Source organism: Lygodium microphyllum, chromosome 11, assembly GCF_053477565.2.
Source record: "Lygodium microphyllum isolate KBCC chromosome 11, Lygodium_microphyllum_v1.1.10, whole genome shotgun sequence".
Lineage (NCBI taxonomy): Eukaryota > Viridiplantae > Streptophyta > Polypodiopsida > Schizaeales > Lygodiaceae > Lygodium > Lygodium microphyllum.
Window position 1 is genome coordinate 133,527,431 of NC_141145.1, and position 22,038 is coordinate 133,549,468.

Consider the following 22,038-nt stretch of genomic DNA (forward strand, 5'->3'; position numbering starts at 1 on the left):
TTGAATATTTCCTTGATGAATAACCTTGCGATGTCTGAGGCTTTATAGTTTGTATTAACGGGGATAAGATGTGCAACCTTGGTGAGCATATCTACCACGACCATAATGGAGTTGTATCCTCCCTAAACTTGGGGCAGGCCAACAACAAAATCCATACTAATGAATTCCAATTTCATTTGGGGAATGTCAGGTGATTGCAATTTCCCTGGCATTTTGACATGTTCAGCCTTAATGCGTTGACAAGACAAACATTCAGTGACATATTTGAGAATGTCACCTTTGAACCTATCCCAATAATAGCTCTTCCTGACTGTATTGAGGGTCTTGGCATAGCTAGGATGTCCTGAGAAAGGGGAGTCATGGGCTTCCCAAAGTATCTTCTGCTTGAGTGATTGGCTTGCCGATATACATAACCTTGTCCTATAGTAGACAAGTCCATTATTAATAGAGAATTCTTGATACTTTATTTGTAGCTTCGGGTCTTGATCCTTGATGGGGATCTCCCTTAGTAATTTCTGATAGGTTGGGTCATGGCATGCCTCTTCTCTAGCTAGCTCAAGAATTGGGTTGTTTGGCATGGATACCTTTATGGCTGGAGATCTAGCCATTGATGGATCTTGCAAAATAAGAGAATTCAGAAATGCCTTGCGACTGAGTGCATCGGCAACTACATTCTCCTTTCCAGGCCGGTATTTGATTTCAAAATCATATTCTTCCAGCACTTCAATCCATCAACGTTGCCTCATATTGAGCTCATTCTAGGTGAAAATATATTTAAGACTTTTGTGGTCTATCACTAGGGTAAATTGACTACCTAGCAAGTAGTGTCTCCAAAGTTTGAGAGCATGGATGACAACCAATAGTTCCAGATCATGGGTAGCATAGTTCCTTTCATGGCTCTTCAGTTTCCTTGAAGAGTATGCTACGGGATGACCTTCTTGCATGAGCACACATCCTAAGGCAAGTGCGCTAGCATCAGTTATCACTTTAAACTTCTTACTAAGATCAGGAAGTTTCAGGATGGGTGTTGATACCAAACTTTGCTTTAGTTTGTCAAAGCTGGACTGTTCAGCAGGTGACCATACAATTAATACTTGCTTCTTCAGTAGATCAGTCAGAGGTGCTGCAATCAAAGCATAGTTTTTGATAAAGACCATGTACCATCCTATCAATCCAAGAAAACTACATATTTCTTTGACAGATGTTGGTGTTGGCCACTCCAAAACGTCTCTGACCTTGGCCGGATCTACTGAAATTCCTTCTGCTGATACAATGAATCCCAGATATTCAATCAGTCACTTGAAAAATGCACACTTCTTCTTCTTGGCATAAAGTTGTGTGCTCTCATTGTTTCAAGAACAATGCGAAGCTGGGGTTCATGATATTCCTTTTTGGAGTAAACTAGGGTATCGTCAAAGAAGAAGAGTACAAAATCATCAAGATAAGGCCTAAAGATATCTTGCATTAGCCTGTTGATGGTAGTAGGAGCATTTGTCAGCCCGAATGACATGACCATGAAGATCTATGTCTTTGATTTGAAGATCTTTGTCTTTTATTTGAAGATCTTTGTCTGTGATTTCAAGATCTGCAGTACCTTGTGCTGAATGTTGTCTTTGGGATATCTTCTTCCTTGGTCCTTATCTGATAATATCCAGACTTGAGATCAATCTTAGAGAAGATCTTCACATCTTGAAGATGGTCAAGAAGTTCATCTATTCTTGGAATAGGATATTTGTTCTTAATGATTGATTGATTCAACCCTCTGTAGTCAATGCATAGCTGAAGCATCCCATCTTTCTTCTTCTCGAACAGGATTGGAGCTCCCCATGATGAACTGCTAGGACGGATGTAGCCTTGGTCTAGCAGTTGCTTGGGTGCTCCTTCAGCTCAATCGCTTCTGGGATGGACATCCTATATGGTCTCTGTGCGATTGGTCTCCTGGCGTTAGCTTGATTTCATGATTGACTTCCCTTTAAGGAGGAAGTTCAGTCAGCTCTTCAGGAAATACGTCTGCATATTCCTTTAACCATGAAGGTTCTTCCCTAGATTCTTGATTCTGATCTAGATTATTTAGTTTAATCAAATAGACAGGTAGCCCCTTTCTAACTCCTTTTATTATTCGTGTTGCTTTGGCCAGTTGAATTTTTGGCTTACCAGCCTCTTCTTGAGTTGTGACTAGTTCCCCTTCAAAATTTCGGAAGGAGACTTGGCCCTTTCCACATTGTATGTGGGCATCATTGGGTATCAGCCAATCCATTCCGAGCAAACATTCGTGGACACCTAGGTTCATTACCATGAATCTGACCGAAGTCGACTTTTCACCTAGTAGGAATCTCACCTTAGCAGTTTTGCCTGGTACAAGAGACCTCATGACCATTTTCTAATTCCACAAGTAAGGTAGGTTCATCTTTTGTGGATATTCCTAATCTTTTTGCACAGACTGGTGAAATGAAGGAATGTGTATTGCCACAATCAATTAGGGTTTTGAAGCTTTTGCCTTGATAATCAGAAGAGGTTTGAATCACCGAGAATTGGCGATTCGGGCCTTTCTTATGAAGAGTGGCATGAATTGTTGCCCTCTCAATGTCAGCTTCCATGGTTGGATCTTCTTCATCACCGAGCTCCTTGTTGGCAACACTGGCGGTTCTCCCTCTAGCCTTGATGGTGGCTCCTTGTCCATGGACGACTCCTTGGAATGGCCCTTGACGTTGTCCTCTGCTAAGCTTGGGACACTGCCTTTTAAAGTGACCAGGCTCGTTGCAATGGAAGCAACAGAGATTATAGCCATTACCTTGTGCAGGAACAAAGTTGTTAGTAGCTTTCGCCCTGGCTTTCTTCCTTTGCTCCTGGTTTTGACCCTGTGATCTCTTGGTCTGAGACCTATACATTCCCTTGTTTTGATCCCTGTAAGACCAAGTCCAGTTATTTCTTAGCTTGCTCTGCATCTCCTATATTATCGGTGCAGCTCAAATGAGCGCGTTCTGAAGGTCTGTTGGGTGCATTGATTCCAGGCGGGTGTTTATGGGTGGGTTTAATCCAACACAAAACTTTGACACCTGTTGTGTCATATCCATTTGTGACACGTACTTTAAGAGAGAGACGAATAGTATGCATCAAGAGATAGACCAAGCTGCTTCAGTTCATAGAATTCATTCATCTTCTGTGTGCGATAGGCAAGTGGCAAATATCTCCCTCACACAACTCTTTTAAGCTTCTCCCAAGTAACTGACTCTTCCGAGATCCCTTGGTCTCTGCACCATTGCTTCCACCAAAGTCTTACTTCACCGGTAAGCTTTAGTTTGGCGAGCATAGCTTGGTTAGCGGGTGCAGTACCTGCTACTGCAAAATGATCCTCCATGGATTCGATCCAGATCTCGGCATCAGTTTGGATGGTTCTTCCCTTACCATCGATTTCTGGTGGCTTGATTTTTTTGAGAAGAAATTTCTTCTCCTTAATTACTACCGTACTTGGTGTAGGGGTTGGACTAGGAGTCTGCACTTGCGGTTGCGCCGGGACAATAAGATTCTTTACATTAAAAACTTGCTAGATGTCTCTCACATTACATTAACATGCCCATTTCAGCTTTTAGCCAAGCGACCTAATCACTTAACTCCTTTACCAACACTTAACAGCCAAGACAGATAGTGATAAAAATCTTATTCATTCATGTGGGCATAGCCCTTTTGAGTACATTTATTTAGGAGGGTAGAACAAGCTGATACATTAATTTGGGGAGAATAAAATTGTGTTACATTCGGCTACAGGAACTGAGTAATAATATGGATTGGGGTCATGAATTTTCAGGAATCCATAGGTCATAGGAAGCTTAGGGTATCCCTTCCTTTGATACCCGTTCTTCTCATAACGTCCCAACACTTTGATTCTGCCGACAGGGATTATTCAAGTCACTTCCTCGTACACATACTTGTTCTGCTTGACCTTTCGACCACCGACATTTAGGGTTGCATTTGCGTGAGCCTCAACAAGGATGAACAGCTTCACGATCTTTAAGTCCTCCATCCACTTGATTCTCTTCAAGTTGGTCCGAAGGTACGCAAGTTGGTGGGCAGCTATGTAATAAATTCCTGAATCACCCGTCCATCTCCGTTCCACGTACAGGGGTGAAGGATTGTAGATGCAGTCTAGGATATTCATCATACCTAGCCTTCGTTGATAATCCGAAGCACGCATCGCAGTCATAAACATAACCTGGAACACCAAGAATTTGTTCCATGCTTCGCGACTCTACATGCCAGCATCGATAAGTAAGTAAGGAAATGTTCTTAACAACAAGATTTACTTTACTTCTCCTCATTAAGTTTCCTTGTAAATATTAGATCCTCGTTGGTTCCCTCTGATACCAATTGTAACGTGTCCCCCTTACCACTTGTAGAACACATCTTAGCAGCCCATCAGGAAGAGAGTCTAGAAAGTGCCGCCCAGCACTCCCATGGAATGTCACGGGGTTTGCGATCTAGGTCTTCTCAAATCTACCACGAAGTGGAAGCATTTCGGCCGTTCCCACTTAGGACTGGCCTGAATTAGGGTTTTCCTAATGGTCAAGTTCCTAGAAGGTAACTAGCGTCAAATCCCAGACGAACTACTTTATGCAGAAACATCAGGATCGGAGCGGATTTATACTACACTTGGTTCAAGGAGAATGGGAAGCTCGACCTCTCTACCCATAAGGCATAGTCCCATTCCGTTCCCCTAAAATAGCATAAATCGAGGCTCTAGCTTCTAGATTCTAGGTCATCGTTACCTTGCTGTCAATTTCTTTGAGAAAAGTTCCCGGCCAACAGGGACCACCCTTCCGTAGGACGGACCCAGAGTCACATCCACCGCACTTTCCTCGAGTTGCTTTAGTTATCTAATTACCTACCACATTTAGTTTGACAAGTAAAAACAGCTTTCTTAATTAATCATTTAATCACTGGTTCCTTCACGTAAGTTAGGCACTGACATAGAAAAAACAATGTCAAGCAAGTTCCTTTTCAACATTTGATCTTTATTTATCAGTCTTTGGAATACATCATAAAATCCGCTCGAAGACTATTCCATAATCCGCCCGAAGGCAATTCCAGCAATCCTTAGGGATTGCTATTCCAAGTTTCGCCCGTAGACTAGTATGCGGGCCTCGAGATCCAATCTCGAGTCACATCGGCCTCTTGTGCAAGACCCGAAGGCAAGGGATTTACGGCCAGAGCCCCCTGGCACCCAAGCGTCCTCTTGCTCCAATTAGCACCCACGGAGAGACCTCTTGCGGCGGGTTCGGTCCACGTACCCGGTGCGGCTAACAACCCCCTTGGATAGGGTCAGGCAGACAGTCGTTCGGGGTAACTGATCCTGCCTCTCCCTCCAGGCTTTCAACCTGAAGCATTAGTTATTTTCCAGCATTAGTTCCTTGAGCAAAGAAAAAAAAACAGTGCTCCTTGAGCAAAGAAAAATAAACCTGAATCATTAGTTATTTTCCAGCATTAGTTCCTTGAGCAAAGAAAAACAAACAGTGCTCCTAAGTATACAAACACAAGCACTCCAGTGGTCGTTTATATGGCCAACTGCTAGGGTGTGAATCCTTCTCTCCGAATACATCCAGCATTCGATCCGGGATCAATTACGACTTGGCAAGATCCCAAGGGTTTCCTAAGCTGAGGTACTTGTTTACCCTCTTTCCTTGGGTTAGGGTTTATACCTTGTTGACCCAAATTGTTTCCACCTTAGGTTTCCTTAAATTATAGGCAATAAAACCTAGGCAATCTCGTCGCCCTAACTTGGTTGGCCAACTGCTTTCTTGGCAAATTCGTAACTCCCCTAACCTTGGCAAATCAACCCCAAGGAAGGGTTATGTAGTAGGATGACTACTCATCCTCTAGAAAATTAGACTTGTACTTAGAACTCACCAACCTTGTTCTAAGGAGTGGCAATACTATTTTGATTTAGACACAAAACTATGCGAAGTTACAACTTGTTGCACGAGATAAGTGTCGCGCCTAACTTGTGGGATTATTTCTCCCATCACATGGTATTCCTTGGTCAAGAATACCTTTGACCAAGATATAGGGTTTGGGAGTCCTATTGACCCAATCCAACCCCCTAACCCTACTAGGCCGATAACACTTTGGCCCTAGGGATCCTAAATTCATACAGAGGTTTAGTATTTGGTCAATTGATTCTGAGGGTGAGAACCCTAGATCATTCTTGCATGGGCATTTAGATAACCCTAACATTTTCGAGAATGTGGGTAGGATCTTTGGGATCGGAAATATTAGGTCGGCAACCCAAGTGCGATACTAGGCAGAATTTTAATGTAACTTAACCGTACCTAGCACTTTGAGGCGATCGTCATATGCAATCTAATCATACCTTTATGATTTTCATGTGAGCTACTCAACTATACACGAATTACTTAGTTGATTTAATTAACCCACGATTAGAGATGATCATCCTTTTTAAAGATGCAATTGCTTCCTTCTAAATTAACAAGTAGCTTTCCCTAGAAGATGCAAATAACTGCAAGATATAACATTCCATGCAAATATGCGATTTCAAGACCATAGACTTTTTCCTTCTATGCAGCTATAAGATCTACAATGATCGTTACTTTTCCTTGCCTAAACTATAATGATTGACAATTCGAAGCTAACTCTTATAACCCTACGTTGATGCAACGAAATCAATCTTTAATATTTTTAATGAAGATGCATTCAAACTTTGATAAAAGGACTCCATGCATGAGCGCATACCATGAGTCCATCATTAAATTAATCCTTCCTTTAGTACTTAACCTGACCTAAAATGTAACCATCTTCGCAGGCAATTTGCAAGGTTCGTAATTTCCTTTCCATTCATTGCGACTATTTGGACATCATTCAATGGGCGTCTAAGATTATCTCATACACGAGTCACAACTAGGAGATTTTTACCTAAGTGTATTATGTGTTATATGCGCTGTTCTTTTCGCGAGGCAACAAGGATGCCATAGACAAATCCACCTTTTAACTTATGCAATATGCGTTCAAGAATGCAACTACCATGACCATGCAAGTACTCGTCATGCAACTTACTTGGTAATTCGATGCGAGTATATAAATTTTCCAATGTATTCAAACTTGCCTACGTGAATTAAAGAAATGCTTAAATGGATCCTTTTCATGCAGGAAATTTATCGGAACCTGGGTGTTAGGATTCGGGGTGTTGTCCACTCGCGTACTCGGGGTGGAAGCTCCCGTGTGTGCGCCTCATGACTTTTGCTTAGGAGCCATTGATGACATAGATCCTCGACTCAGCAAACTCTCCTTGCCCCTTTATCCGATTTCCGAACTCCCTACCCCCCCACATGGAAACTGGCCTTACAAGACGTGGTTTTAAAGACCCGGGGAAAGCACGTGTAAACAAGGCTTATGGAAGCCTTAATGGAAGCTTCTAATAGAAGCTTCCAAGCCTCTGATTACAACAGATGACATGGAGAGAGAAAATGATGGAGGAGATGATGATGAGGAGGGAGGTGAAGACGATGACGACGATGTTGATGATGTTGAGGAAGGTGGAGGCGACAGCAGCAAGCGGCGTCAAACTGGCGACGGTGGCAACTATGGCGAGCAGTACCATGGCCCTGGGCAGCAGCACGACTCTCTCCTCCCCCTTCCCTTTGGCTTGGGGGGTTCTTATAGGCTTATAAGGGGGGGGGTAGCCATACACACGGCAGGTAGCATGCCTCCTCCCCCCCGCCCCCCCCCCCCCCCCCCCCCCCCCCCCATGCTCTCCTACTCCACACCCACTCCTCTCACACTCCCTCTCCCCCTCCATGCAACAACTAAAGGGGAGGGGAGTTTTTAAAAAAAATTGCACAAAAATTTATCCATTTGGTTTTCCCGTGAAGGGTGTTCCCGCGTGGAACTACGGCTTTTGAGCCACTACCTCTTACGCACAATGCGGGCTAGAGTTTGCTAGTGCACGCAGAGGTAACACTTAGCCCATCAACTTTTATTATTGCGGGAGATTACTTTGGACTGCTTTTGCGCAAGATTTAGGGTCTTGAATATTTTGTAGCAGAAATATTACAAAGAATAACTACTTTTCATATATAAATCATGTGATGAAAGTTGTATTAAGAATAATTATTTGACATTTACAAATCAAGAAAATGTTAGAAAAGATGGAAGTTACATTTAAAATAATTCTTTTATATTTTTATAAATTATATGAACATAAGGGATGGTGAAAAGTATATCAAAGATAATTCTCATTGTGCTTACAAAATTCTTAAATATTAGGGAATATTCACTTAGTACTTATAAACATAGGAAAAATAGCATTCTCTTAGTATTTAATTGAATTAGGATAATTAAAATAGATAATCAAGCTTATCAATTAGGAGTACTTTTAGAGAGAAGAATCCCACTATAAATTTAGGAATCCAATAAATTATCACAATTTAAGATTCTTTACATTCTTAGTGAGGTTAGTGAGGTTAACGATCAATCTTTAACAAGAATTATGATTGAAAGATCACAAACAAATACCAATGACAACTAAGGAAATGGCTTAAGAGGGAAGGTTAATTGAAGTTTAAAGAGGGGAAATCTAGAAAAATCAAATCCAAAGGAAACTAGGAAAAACCTAAGAGATAGAAGAGAACCGAGTCTCAAGGGTTCCCTTTAAGTTAAGATCTCACTAAATTGCCTCTTTATTTATCAGAAATATTTCTTGTGCTTGTAGCAATGCATACAAGTTTAACTTGATGCACTTAGAAAATTGATTGAATAATAAAAAATCCCAGCACACTAAGTCTGCAATAGGATAAAAAGGAAAGCGTACTAGACCTTGCCCAAGGCTAGTTGCAGATCTCTTTTCAAGGGGGAAACAAATTACTGACTTGAAGAGTTTTTGAACCAACTACAATGGTGAGAGGTCACTCCATGGGAAGTCTTGGGGTAAAAGGAGTTGAGGGTACCATCAAGGGATCTCTTGTTGGTAAACTCTTAGGCTCCTAGGAACCACCCAAATCTTTGGTGAGAAAATCTTGGAAAAATAATGGACTTCATGCCATTCTTCCATATGGATGGAAGATGAATACTTATATAATAGATTTTTATTAAATAAAGAACCTATCTTTCAAATGTTTTTTTAATAAAATTTATGTGTTGTGATTTTTAAATTACATGAATGAATATTGTGATTAAAAGGGTTAGTTAAGGAAGTTGCTTTTATGTGTACAACTTAAACGTGTTAGGTAAGTAGATGGCTAAAACTACCCAACCGAGGGAAGTACGAGGGCATGATCTCTGATGGATTTACCCTAAGGCAGGGTGGTCTTGGTAAGCTGAGAGCTTCTCACAAATTCACTATGTTAGAATATAGAAAAAATTGATCCTAGAATCAATTACAACCTTGACTCCATATTGTTTTAGGGGAATGGAGTGAGACTCTACCTAATGGGCAGAGAGATCAATGTAATCATATTCCCCCTCATTTCTCACTCTTATTAACCTAAGTGTGATGTGAGTCAGCTTTAGTTTGAGTAATCTATCACAATCAGTTGCTCAAAGACCGATGCTAATTAACTCCAAATAAGAGACCTTCACTTGCTTCGAAACTAAAATTTAGGAAAATTCTTGTGGGAATAGCCAAGATCTTCCATTGTTGCAAAATGGACTCAAGAGGGTATAGGTAGCAAACCTCGCGTTGTTCAAAATAGTACCAAGTGGTGTTTCCTAGAGAAATCATCTCAATGGACCACTAAATAATGCTATTAAGGACGTCTCAAGCAGTCACATCACATATCTTAAATCCATAGGGACTTGAAACCCCTAAAAATCCTAAAAATCGTGAACCTTAAACTTAAAACCCTAAGCTATAAAACATAGATCCTATATCCTTTAAACTCATGATGTTAAACCCAAAATCCATATCCTCTATGCTAAGCTTGAGCACATCAAACTTCTCAAGTGCTCCTTGCATGGTACACACACAAACTCTTGTTACTAGACACATGAGATCCAATGTTTGGGCTTTTGTCTTTGAGGTGGTTGTATTGGTTGTCAATTCATCCATATGGTAGTCAAGTCAGTAGGCAGAGATCCATTGTCAAGAGAATACCCCTTTTTTGAAAGGGGAGTTAGGTCAATAACAAGATATCCACTATAAGGAAATATCCCCTTTTTTCCCATGTTGACCATATATAACTTACTCCTCATGGAATTGCAAAGCTCATGCTCTCTTGGACTTCTATCATTAGAAAATATTTTTTTTTCAATACTCCTAGATAAATGTAGAACGTGCAACCCTAATTAATGTGTGTCAAATTGATATCTAATATAAATGACCTAAGATGTATGACTACAATGACACATTATGTGATCCTTATTCATAGTGCAAGGTATGAGGTATATGTCAAATGTTATCCTTGAATAGATAATGGTTTTCTATGTATTTAGACTAGAGAAGAACTCGAATGAGTCTAAGATCATGAACTCTTTGTGCTTATGAGTGGAATTTATGTGAATGGCCATGATATGGGTGAGCTTGTGAATGATGGAAAGTCAATTATGCAGGGTGGAATGCTGACCATCAAACATGTGGAGTGGAAATTTTCTAGCTATAGCCTTGGGGTTATCCAAACTTGTGTGGGAAAAACCAATATTTCAAAAGGAAAAGATATTAGATTCAATAATAGACTTAGCATTGGGGGAGTGTGAGATTTCTTATTTGAGGCTATCTATTCTATGACTTCAATGGGGTTTAGGATGGGCGCCTTATAGACTAGACTTTGACATCTAGAGTTTAGTGATGACATGGGTATACAAGTGGATTTGGAATGGGGACTTCTCATGGGTATAACTAAAGGTGTGGGGGACCACCTTCAAGGAATACACAAAATTTGATGCTCTTAGAACTATGATCATTCAATGAAAAGGATGTGAAAAATATATTAAAACAAGTCCATCAAGGAATGAATATTATGGTCCAATCTTATGCATTCTAGTGTATAAATAGGTGCATTGAGCCTTGACTATTGCACCTTGTGTATCCAATCTAGAGATACATTCTAGTTCCTAATAAGCCTAAATAGTTGTATAGCCTTCTCTATTGAGCCTTCATGATCTTAAATCCATTTTTTTGGTAATTTAACTACCTCAAAACTCATGGTATCATCAAAACTCATGGTAGTAATAAGTCTCTTTTGTAAGGCATGGAAATACATCTACCTCAAAACTCAAGGTATGTAGAAATGATTTTTGGCTCTATTATTTTTTATTTATCTTACACATTTGTCCCCATATTCCTTATGATCATAGACTGGAGCCTAAACTAATTAAGAATCCAAAAAATCCAAAACCCAAAAGCCTAAATCTCTAAGACCTAAATCCTAGATCCTTAATCATAAACCTTAAGCTTTACACCCTATGGCATAATTCCTAGGTTTATGAACTCCGAGTCATAAACACATGAATCATAAAGCCCAAAACATAAAATCCAAACTAGAGTTAATAGACCCTAAACCCTAGATTTTCTAAAATCCTTAAAACCCCTAAACCTTAAAATTTCTAAAAACTGTTAATCATAATCACTAAAACCTAAATCCTATATCCTCTAAACCCTTGATAATAAACCCCAAATCCTAAATCATATATCCTAAGACCCAAACCCTACCCCCTACACAAAAGACATTGAGCCCTACATCTTAAATTTGAGTCTTGTATTTCAAAACATAATCCTTGAAGCCTAAACCAATAGGGATCATATCTCCTTAGATCCTAAATCCATAGGGACTCATAAAATCCTAATAACCCTAAAAAACCTAAAAACCTTAAACCCAAAACCCAAAAACATAAATCCTATATCCTCCAAACCCTTGAGGATAAACCCAAAACCTATAACATCCACACTAAACCCTAGAGCATATATCAAATATCTCCTTGACATGTCTTCAAGATAATAGAGTGTAACCATTGCCCAAGCTTGTATCAACCCTATCTTTGAGATGCCTTCTAGGTAGAGCTTGGCCATGTGCTCAAGCTTGCACCAATCTTACCTTTAAAATCTCTTTGAGGCATAGTTTGGCCATGTGCTCAAATTAAGAGAATCTAGAGGAACCTTCTCATTGAGTTCACTTTGAGGAGGTAGAGCTTAGCCATGTGCTCAAGCTTATGTGAATTCTCTCCTTGGGATCTCTTCAAGGAGGTAGAGCTTAGTAATGTGCTCATATAGTCCCTCTTCACTTTTATGTGGGTTTGAGATTTCTTTAGGATGGAGATTTAGCATGTACTCAAGCTTTGTCAACCCTCTCTCTATGGGAAAGGATTTCCCTTCTATCTCTAATCTTGAGCACATGGTCACGCGATGTCTTTGGGACAAATATTGAGCATGTTTGCAATCTTGTGTCAATGCTCAACCCTCTCTCATTGAAATGAGTTTGTGTCTCTGGGACAAATCTTTCATATGCACTTAAGCTTGTATCAACCCTCTATTTAACTAGGAGGATGAGAATCCTAGCAAGAAAGTGAGATGACATAGCTTGGTCAAACTGTCTCATTATTATGTGACTTTAAGTTATCTTTGGGATAGATCTTGAGCACATACTCAAGCTCATATAAACCCTCTCCTTATAGGTAAGGAGCTTTTCAAGAAGTTTTTCCCATTTTCCTTTGAGGGCATGGAAAAATAGTTTCTAGTCTCTCATTGAGATGGCTATGATTTGATATCATTGGGATGGAGGTTGTCAAGAGCATATCAACCCTCTCCTTTTGGGAAAGGACCTTAGATATAGGTTGCAAAATCTCTAGACCATTTTTTCTAAACCTAGCTAAGAAACAACAAAAATTGTGAGATCAAGTCCACAAGAATTGCTTTCTTAATGGAAAACAATTGTTTTTACACCAAAAAACTTTAATTGGAAAATGAGACAGCTTGGTTGTACACAATATTATAGTACATTTCTTTGGGATAGAGCTTGAGCATACACTCAAGCTGGTATCCACCCTCTTCTTATGGGGAAGGATCTTGTTAAGATGGTTTCTCCATTTCCCTTTGAGGGCATGGCAAAATAGTTTCTTCTCTCTCATTAAGATGGTCATCTTCTTGTATCCATGTTACTTATGACTCACATCCACTTGACTCTTCTAATCCTTGTTGCATAAATAATATCAATTAGGTAAGCATTACACCATACTTTGCATATGGAAATTTAAAAGATAAGCATGACCATGTACTCAAGCCTATATGGATCCTCTCCATTTTTATGTGACCTTGGGGTCTCAATGAAGCTTGAGCACATGCTCAAGCTTGTATCAACCCTCTCTTCATGGGGGAGAACCTTGGCAATATTATTTCCTCTCTATCTCTAAGGGTAGTATGATTTTTCCTCCTCTCTCATTGAGCTTGAGCATGGGCATGCGCTCAAGCTTGTATTAGCACTATCTTTTTCATATGAATTTCCTTTCTCTTTTAGATGTATTTGAGAGAGAGCTTGAGCATTTGATCAAGCCTATAGCTACTTTCTTTTCTTGATATGACTTTAAAGTCTCTTTGGAACACAGGGGGGATGGACTTTGGGCAAGATAGTGGGATAGAGTATGAGTACATGCTCAAGCCTATATAGATCCTCTTGATTTTTATGTGACTTTGAGGTATCTTTGCAATAGAGTTTGAGCACAAATCAAGCTTGTATCAACCATCTCTTTATGTGGTAGAGGAGCTTGGTAAAATTGTTTCCCATCTATCTCTACGTGTAGCAAAGTATTTTTTCCTCTCTCATTGAGATGTCTATGAGATAGATCTTGAGCACATGCTCAATCTAGTACCAACAATATCTTTTTTAGATGCATATCCGTTTTTGTTGTAGTTGTCTTTAAGGTGTCAAGGGATGGAAACTTGGCAAGATAGTGGGACAAAGCATGAGCATATGCTCAAGCCTATATAGACCCTCTCCATTTTTTATGTGACTTTGATAACTCTTTGGAGGGAATGGAGATTGAGCATTTGTTCAAGATACATCAAACCTCTATTCATAAAGGAGAGGGTTGATCACATGCTCAAGCTTATATCAACCCTCTCTTCATAGGAGAGGATCTTGGTAATATTGTTTCCCCTCTATCTCTGATGGAAGTATGGTAGTTTCTCCTCTCTCATTGAGCTTGAGCATGGGCATGTGCTCAAGCTTGTACTAATATTTTATTTTTTATATGATTTTTCTTTCTCTTTTAGATGTATTTTAGAGAGATCTTAAGCATGTGATCAAGCTTGTAGCAACCTTCTTTGTTTGATATGACTTTAAGGTGTCTTTAGGACACAAGGGATGGCAACTTAGCAAGTTAGTGGGACAAAGAAAGCCTACATAGAACCTCTCCATCTTTATGTGACATTGAGGTCTATTTAGGACAAAGCTTGAGCATGTGCTCAAGCTTGTATCAACTCTCTCTTTATGAGGGAGGAGCTTGGTAAAATTATTTCCCCTCTATCTCTAAGTGCAGCATGGTGGTATCTCCTCTATCATTGAAATGTCTATGAGATAGAGCTTAAGCACATGCTCAAGTTGGTATTGAAAATTATATTTTTAATATTGGATTAATTTATCTTTTAGATATATTCGAGAGGGAGCTTGAGTGTGTATTCAAGCCTATAGCAATCTTCTATGTTTAGTATGGCTTTGAGGTCTCTTTGAGATAAGGGGAGGGAAACTTGGCGAGATAGTGGGATAGAGCATGCGTACAAGCCTATATAGACCCTCTCCATTTTTATGTGGCTTGGAGATCTCTTTGGAGCACATGCTCAAGCTTTTATCAACTCTCTCTCCACTAGGAAGGATATTGGTAACATTGTTTCTCCTCTATCTCTAAGCTTGAGCACGTGTTCATACTTATATCAACCCTCCCTCATTTTGAAATGAGTTTGAGGTGTCTTTGGAATAAGATTGAGCACATGATCAAGCTTGTATTAACCCTCTATTTAATTGGTAGGGTAAGGATCTTGGCAAAAAGGTGAAACAATAGAGCTTTCAAGCTAGTGTTAACCGTCAGACAAACAAGGTGGAAAATCTGGAAAAGCTAAAGCAGAAGACAAAGGCTAAGGCAAAGTGAAATGGAAGACAAAGGTGTGCCAAGAAAAATCTAGAAACACAAGAAGCGCAGAAAACTCCTAAATAAGGGAAAAAGGCGCACAAGGAAAAGCACAAGTCAATACTTTTTTAAAAGAGCGCAAGCACATCATGATTTAATTTAAGGAGCGCCGGGCTCTCACCTGTGCAATTTGTAAATGTAGATGGGCGGTGGAAAAGAAACTAGGAAGATAGAAGGACAATGGGAAAAAGGGCCTAGGCCACGGCCGGCCATGTAAAAAAAGGGATAAAGGGATGACCACCCAAAAGGGATTTAGGGTTTTGTATATAAAGTTGAAAAGTGAATGAGAAGCTCATTCTTGTGTGTGGCCAAAACTGGCTCTCCTCTTCTTCTCCTTCTTCTTGTTCTTGCTTGCTTGAGCTTATGCTTGAGAGAGGGAGTGAGTGTGTGAGGGTGAGGGACCAGAGAGGAGAAGCTCTCCATCTTCTCCTCTCTTCTTCTACTTTCTTGAAGCTTGCACTTGGATCATGGAGCTACTGGAGTGCACGAGAGAGGACGTAACTCGATCGGCATGGAGGTAAGCTCACTACACCCATAGATATGGATGGCACGTCGGCTATGTGAGAGGTAGCCATTACTGCTCGGCTTGGAATGCTTGAAACAATAAGCGGTGCGTGGGTCTTGGCAGTTGAGCAAAGCTCCTACATTTTGGTTCCGTTGCCCGAACCAACGGATTCAAGTCTTGAGTGCTTGTGCGCTTCGAATCGAGCATTGAAGTAGGGTTTTCCCCAAACCGGTGCTTGAGGTAGATAGGTAGGAAGTGAGGGAGTGTGAAGAGGTATTTAATCTCCTTAGCAAGTAGGTTTGTGTTGTTTTGGACTTGGGAAAGTATGATGGAGTAGTGTAGGTATTTTCCTTGTGATTTTTTCTTGCATTTAGAAAGGATAAGAGCATAACATTGGAGCAAACAGTAGGGTTTTCTGTTGCTGTACAACAGGCTGAAACATGGAAAAGAATGGTAAAAAATGAAATTCTGGGTTAAATGTTAGTAAGGGAAGCAAGATTAAGGTGAGTGCAGGCCTGGGTAGGATGATAAGGGTCAGGAGTGGCAAGAAAGGCCACGTTTTGCGTTGCAGGGTTTCAAGAGAGTAGGAGAGAGGGAGAAAGCTTCGTCGTGTGAATCTGCTTCGATCTAGTCATCTAGGAGTTATTTGCCTAGCCCATGTAATTCCACACCATCCACTGCATGAGTAGGTTGGATCTGGAGCTGCTTGACCAGTAGGAAGGCCTCCATCACTCGATGCGACGAATTTTTTGAAGTTCGACGAAAAAACACGTCGCGCTTGGCCTGTCTAAGTGACGGTGATTCTGGGCTGAGTCCGAGAATCGGCCCTCGGGCCACTCGACCATTCGGCCCTCTACACTCGGATGCCTTTCACTTGGCCCATCCAAGTGAAGCATTCGGACCAACTTTTAAATTTGGCCCTCGGCCCTGCCAACTCGGCCCACTTGACTCGGCCCACCTGACTTGGGCCTTGGCCCACTCGGCCACTCGGCCCTCAGACAACCAGACTCGGACTCGCCAAATTTGACATTCGGACTAGTTATATTCAGCCCTTTCTATTCGACCCTTGGACGGGTTGAATCGGGCATTCGGCCCTTGCAATTTGGATCTGTTGGGCTGAATTTGGATTTTTTTTCAAATTTTAACATGTAGACCCTGAAACTGACCGAGACCATATAGAGCCGAAACCACATTATAGATCTATCACTGGGCTGAAATCTAAAGCAAGTAGTTCAAAACTTAGCTATAAACTGTCCTTCAAGTTGTGCATGGCATTTACTGTAACGGCCCTGTGGGCCGGGGGAGATTGCCCCCCCCTCCCCCGACCCCACAGAGGGGGCTCTGCCCCCTCCGCGCCTCTCCCGAGTAGGTTGGAGAGAAAACACGTGCTGTGATAGGTCCTCCAAATTAGAGCCTAGTGTAGTAATGGCTCTACACGAGCATGGATTCTCACTTGCAAGAGAGCAACCAAAAGCCCATACCCAAACAAAGACAAATTGAGACCCGAGAACCTCAATGGGCCAATCTAGCCAACAAGGGCAAAAATGCCACACTGCTAAAACATGTATGTGTTGCATTCGGACTACATCTAGTCAAAGCAGAAAGCAATAACATCAAGCTACAATGGCGAGGATGACTAGATGTGATAGTCCTAACGATAGATGCACCTTGAATAGCACTACACCGTCGATCCAAGACATTAGTGGAGAACCCACATCTGGTCGTGTAGTTGGGACTCAAGGGCATTTGTCAGAAGGCTTAAATTTACAAGCCAAGACCTGAAAGACGAAGGCATAGTACCACCTACTTATCTTAGGGTCAAACTCACCGCAAAAGAGAGCACACTATCGATGCACTGATTGATGAAGGGGCAGATTTTAATATCCTGACCTATGAGGCATGGAACCTACTAGGCCAACTAGAGCTCACACAGACTAATGCAACTCTTAGTCCTTACAGGGGAGACCCACAAGCACTTATACGGAAGTGCAAAATCCTCGCGAAATTTGAAACTGAGAGCTTGCCTATTCTATTTCATGTTCCTCCAAATAATACTAATTGTGGAAAGGAAACCCTCCTAAGAAGACCCTTCAAAAGGGTGACCAAGTGTGAGACCGACTATGTAGCATAGAGGATACACCTGACACTACTGGATGTGAGGATAGTCACAACCTTTAGCAAGGGTGACCTCATCGAACCTTGAGGGAAAGGCAAGGAAGGTGCTAATATAATAGTCAAGCCTTCTAACGAGAGCAAGGACTTGTTGGAAGAGTTGATACAAGCACAGGTTGAACAACGAGAACTAGTGAGTGAGGCCATGCCTGAAATAAGAAGGTCAGGAGACAATACCAAGGACAGGCTTTGGACTTACAAATATCGTAGAATACCCCAAAAGAAGCCCAAGTCTTAGAGATGAAGGCATCGATGGAGGGTCAGCACAATGCTGTGATGGATATCCAAAGCATTGCTACATGCTCAAGGGTATTACGCAGGTAACCAATGGATTTGCATGCCAAAACCCCCTGCTAAACCCCCTCTGGTGGCTGAAGGCCAGATCGTATCAAGAGTGAAGAAGCGTAGGAGAATATCTAAACAAAAAACCAAGTCTCGAGTCAAAAACATTGGAGTGACCGAGCCCCTCACGATCGAAATCAAGAAACCAAACGGGACTAATCAGAGGGTAGATCCTCAGCCTAGCATACTTGACAAGTAGATATTAGATGTAATCATTGAGGATACACAAAAGCCACTAGTGCCCAAGGAGCCTTTGATTCCCCAAGAGGATAACAGGCATCATAGGCACAACATTGCTCATGGCAAGGTTAAATGCTCAACAAAGCAAATGGTAAAATCATCTAACAGCCACGAGCAAAGCTTCCAGCCAGTGTCGAAGCCACTTGGGAGTTCCAAGTCTCCTACACCCTCTTTCCCTAAACAGTCACATGAAGCACAACATCAATCATCAAGTGCAGTTGCTCAATCCCAATCCTTATCTACATCTAATCTTCCAAATGTCCAAGAGGTGGGACATGACACCATCCATGGCTCTCGGCCCAAGGATATGCCTGTGCAACCTAATGTGACTAGATCGATCTACACAAGTGAATGCTCAAAGGGAAACAAAAGACACGACTACTTTCGATCGCCCTAGGGACTTGACACTGCAATCTACTAACAGTAGCCAGTCCACTAAAATAGCTGCTACTACTTCCAATCAGGGATCATAGCAGTCACAACCCTTGGCCGTGACAATGCCCCTTGCGAAACGTGTCCATAGCAGTCCACCTGTGGAGGAGGTGCCGTAACCAGCATCCTTGATAACTCCAGCACTTCCAAAGTGCCTAAAGCCTACACTGGAGGAATTAAACAAAAGGGAATTGGCTAAAGAGCTAGACTCTCCAAAAAGAGAGGCAATTGTACCCTCTCACAACCTAGTTAGGCTATTCAACAGACCACAGCTATGTCCCACGAGGACACACTAGAGAAAGAGAATGCTGAGGCCCAGCCAAGCACATCAACGAATGACTTGGTCCAAGGTCCTGAGTCCTTACAGGAGATACTGCAATTGCCCAAGAAAAAGAGACAAAACAACGGAAACAATGGCAGTTGCAAGTGGTGGTAGATGCCAATAAAATCGAGACCAAGAGTACTAAAGAGCCGAGGAATAAAACATTAAGCCCATCCACCAATGAACCCATTGCCATCTCTCCTAATAGTGGTGAAACCTTAGACACATCCGTGTGTTTTGAAAAAACAAAGCAGCCGTTACCATCAACGATTTCTTGCAACACTCAATCCACGGACAACAGAACTCGCATTGACCAATCAAGAGTGGATACAACATTGTCACAACAGGGTGACAAATTTATACCAGTCACATCCAAGGAGAACCATGATGCAATAACAAAGCCTCAGGAGAAACATGGAAACCCCGAGAGCATAAGCAATCCTAGCGTTTACCAATCTTGCTCATCTAGGCCTGAGCCCCCAGCTATGCTAAAGTCTAGGGAAACTCCTAGAACCTTGCATGAGATAGAAACCGAGCAAGTCCTCGTTGAACATAGAAGTGTCGCTGAATGCTTAACTAAGTTGGATGCTAAGCTCAAAGTGTTCGCACGGGTCTATGTCCTGGCAGGCATGGGTGCATTCCCTAAGGAGTAGCTTGAAGAATACTTGCCATTTCCCCTATCCTGGGAAGAGCAAGAATATCTTGACGAGCACTATGACCAGCTCTTGCATGAATGTATGCGACTCACCTCTGACGAGGAAGCCAACGAACTACGCTTAACTATAACATTCAATGATGTGTTCCACCAACCAAATCTCTTAGAGATGGAGCAACTAAAGCGGCAATCAGAGAGTCAAAGTCAATTTGAAAAACATTGGTTTGAAAATCGTGTTGCAATAGCCGAACTAGGAGTCTAGATTATGACAGTCTCAGAGGAGCGATTGGCCAAATGGCGATCTCAAAGAGACCCAACCTATGTGGCACCAACTTCCTTTCGAGTGCTAACTGCCATTCAGGGTATGGACTTAGCTGAAACTAGTCAGTAGACTCAGACAAGGTTCCATGCTACTCGATGTTGCAAAATATCTATCGTTATTGAGTAAGCTGCCACGAGTACTAGATGCGTGTGTCACACTCCAGTACAATCTGAAGTTCTACAATTGGCTTTTATCCTCGTAAAGTGACATGGATTCGTAAAAATATATATAAATAAACAATGAATTTTGTGACCTTGTATAGACAATATCAACACACACACAAGCAATGATAGTCAAGCGCAGGAAGAAGAGTTGGGTTTGACAGGCTAAGCTCCTCAGGTCCTCCTCGCACCATGCATTTAGATGTCGTGTGACCATTCTCGCCTCCAAGTGGAGGGCATGCAACCCTCATTACCGCCATAGGAAGCCCTAACCAACATCTTTGATGGTGTAGATGGGGCACCGTCCCTTTCTATACACATTTTCCCTTTCCGGTCTATCCTTCCAAGGATGAGCCCTGCCCCACTCCATGACAACCAGTCCATGCAACTTTGCATGAGCTAAGATCTACTAATGGATGGAGGTAAAATGAACCTCATTACGAGGGCCGTCCCTCTACAACATACACTGCATGCCTCACCTCTCCCCTCCTCGTCATATGCACTTGATAACCCATTGTATAATCCCTCCGCGGCTAGATGCGGAACCCTGCTCCAAGGGGGATTGTTTTGTACCGCCGCAAGGAGCTTTGGTCTGGCCTCGACAACGAGAGGTTTCTCGGTGAGGAATTCGTTAGGCAGGAGGAGGCGGTAGTGTTAGGGGGCTCTGGCCATAAATCTGTCGATTGCTCCTAGAAACTACCTAACCCTCACACGAATTAGGATGGGAACTTGGAGTCCCGAGTACTAGTGAAGAGATGGAAATCTTGGAGGGTTTGTTTTCTTCTACATAGACAGAAGGGATTTTTTGGTGAATGGAGGTTTATCTTCTATGTAGCCAGAAGGGGAAAAACGTTGTAAATAACTTTGTAAAATATGTTTTGCCAAAAGACTTTTCTCTCTCTTTGTGTTGTGCTGTAAAATTATGCGAAGGAATCTGTGATAATAGGTTAATTAACAAAGTTGCTTTCATATGTCATAACTTAATGTGATAGGCAATTCGAAAACTAAAGAAAACAATTTGTGGGAAGCGGGTGGGTGAGATCCTTGATGGATCCGTCCTACGGATAGGTGGTCCCAGTAAGGTGGGAGCTTTTCTTAAGAGATTGAATGAAATGTTAAATAGGAAAAATTAGGTAGAGCCGAGCATTGACTTACCTAGGGTCAGGTCTTAATACCTTTGATCAGTAATTATCTTAGGGGAAAGGTGCAGCGGCTGTGCCGGAACTCCATTAAGGTTCCTTGAATCCTAACCAATTGCTGGAAAAAAGCATTGCACTCCATGAACCAAGGGTAACTACGATCACTCCAATCGAACGAGGAGCCTTGTGGGACACCTCTGATGGAGCTAATTGATGCATCAAGACCTTAGTTGTCAAATTAGGACCCTGAGCTTGCAGGTTGATCCTCGTGGGATGACAGGTACCTTCCATTATGGGGTGGACTCTGGGAAACCTAGACGATAGACCCTATGCATTCTCATGAGTGTCGAGCGAAGCCGTCTAGGATAGTTCCCCGATGGACCACTAAAACGTATTGCTAGGAAATTGTTAAGTAGGCACGTGACACATGGTATTAGAACATAATTGAAATTAAAAATATATATGGTTTTTAAGACCAACTATTCTAAGTAATAATCAACATGTGCAGAAGAATGAAACCTAGAACCAGTTTCTTGTTTTTCGAGCAATGTACACATCTATGCTAAACTCCATGGATGACGAATAGAGAAGAGAAATGATGAGGATACTCGATCCGCTATACGATCCATCC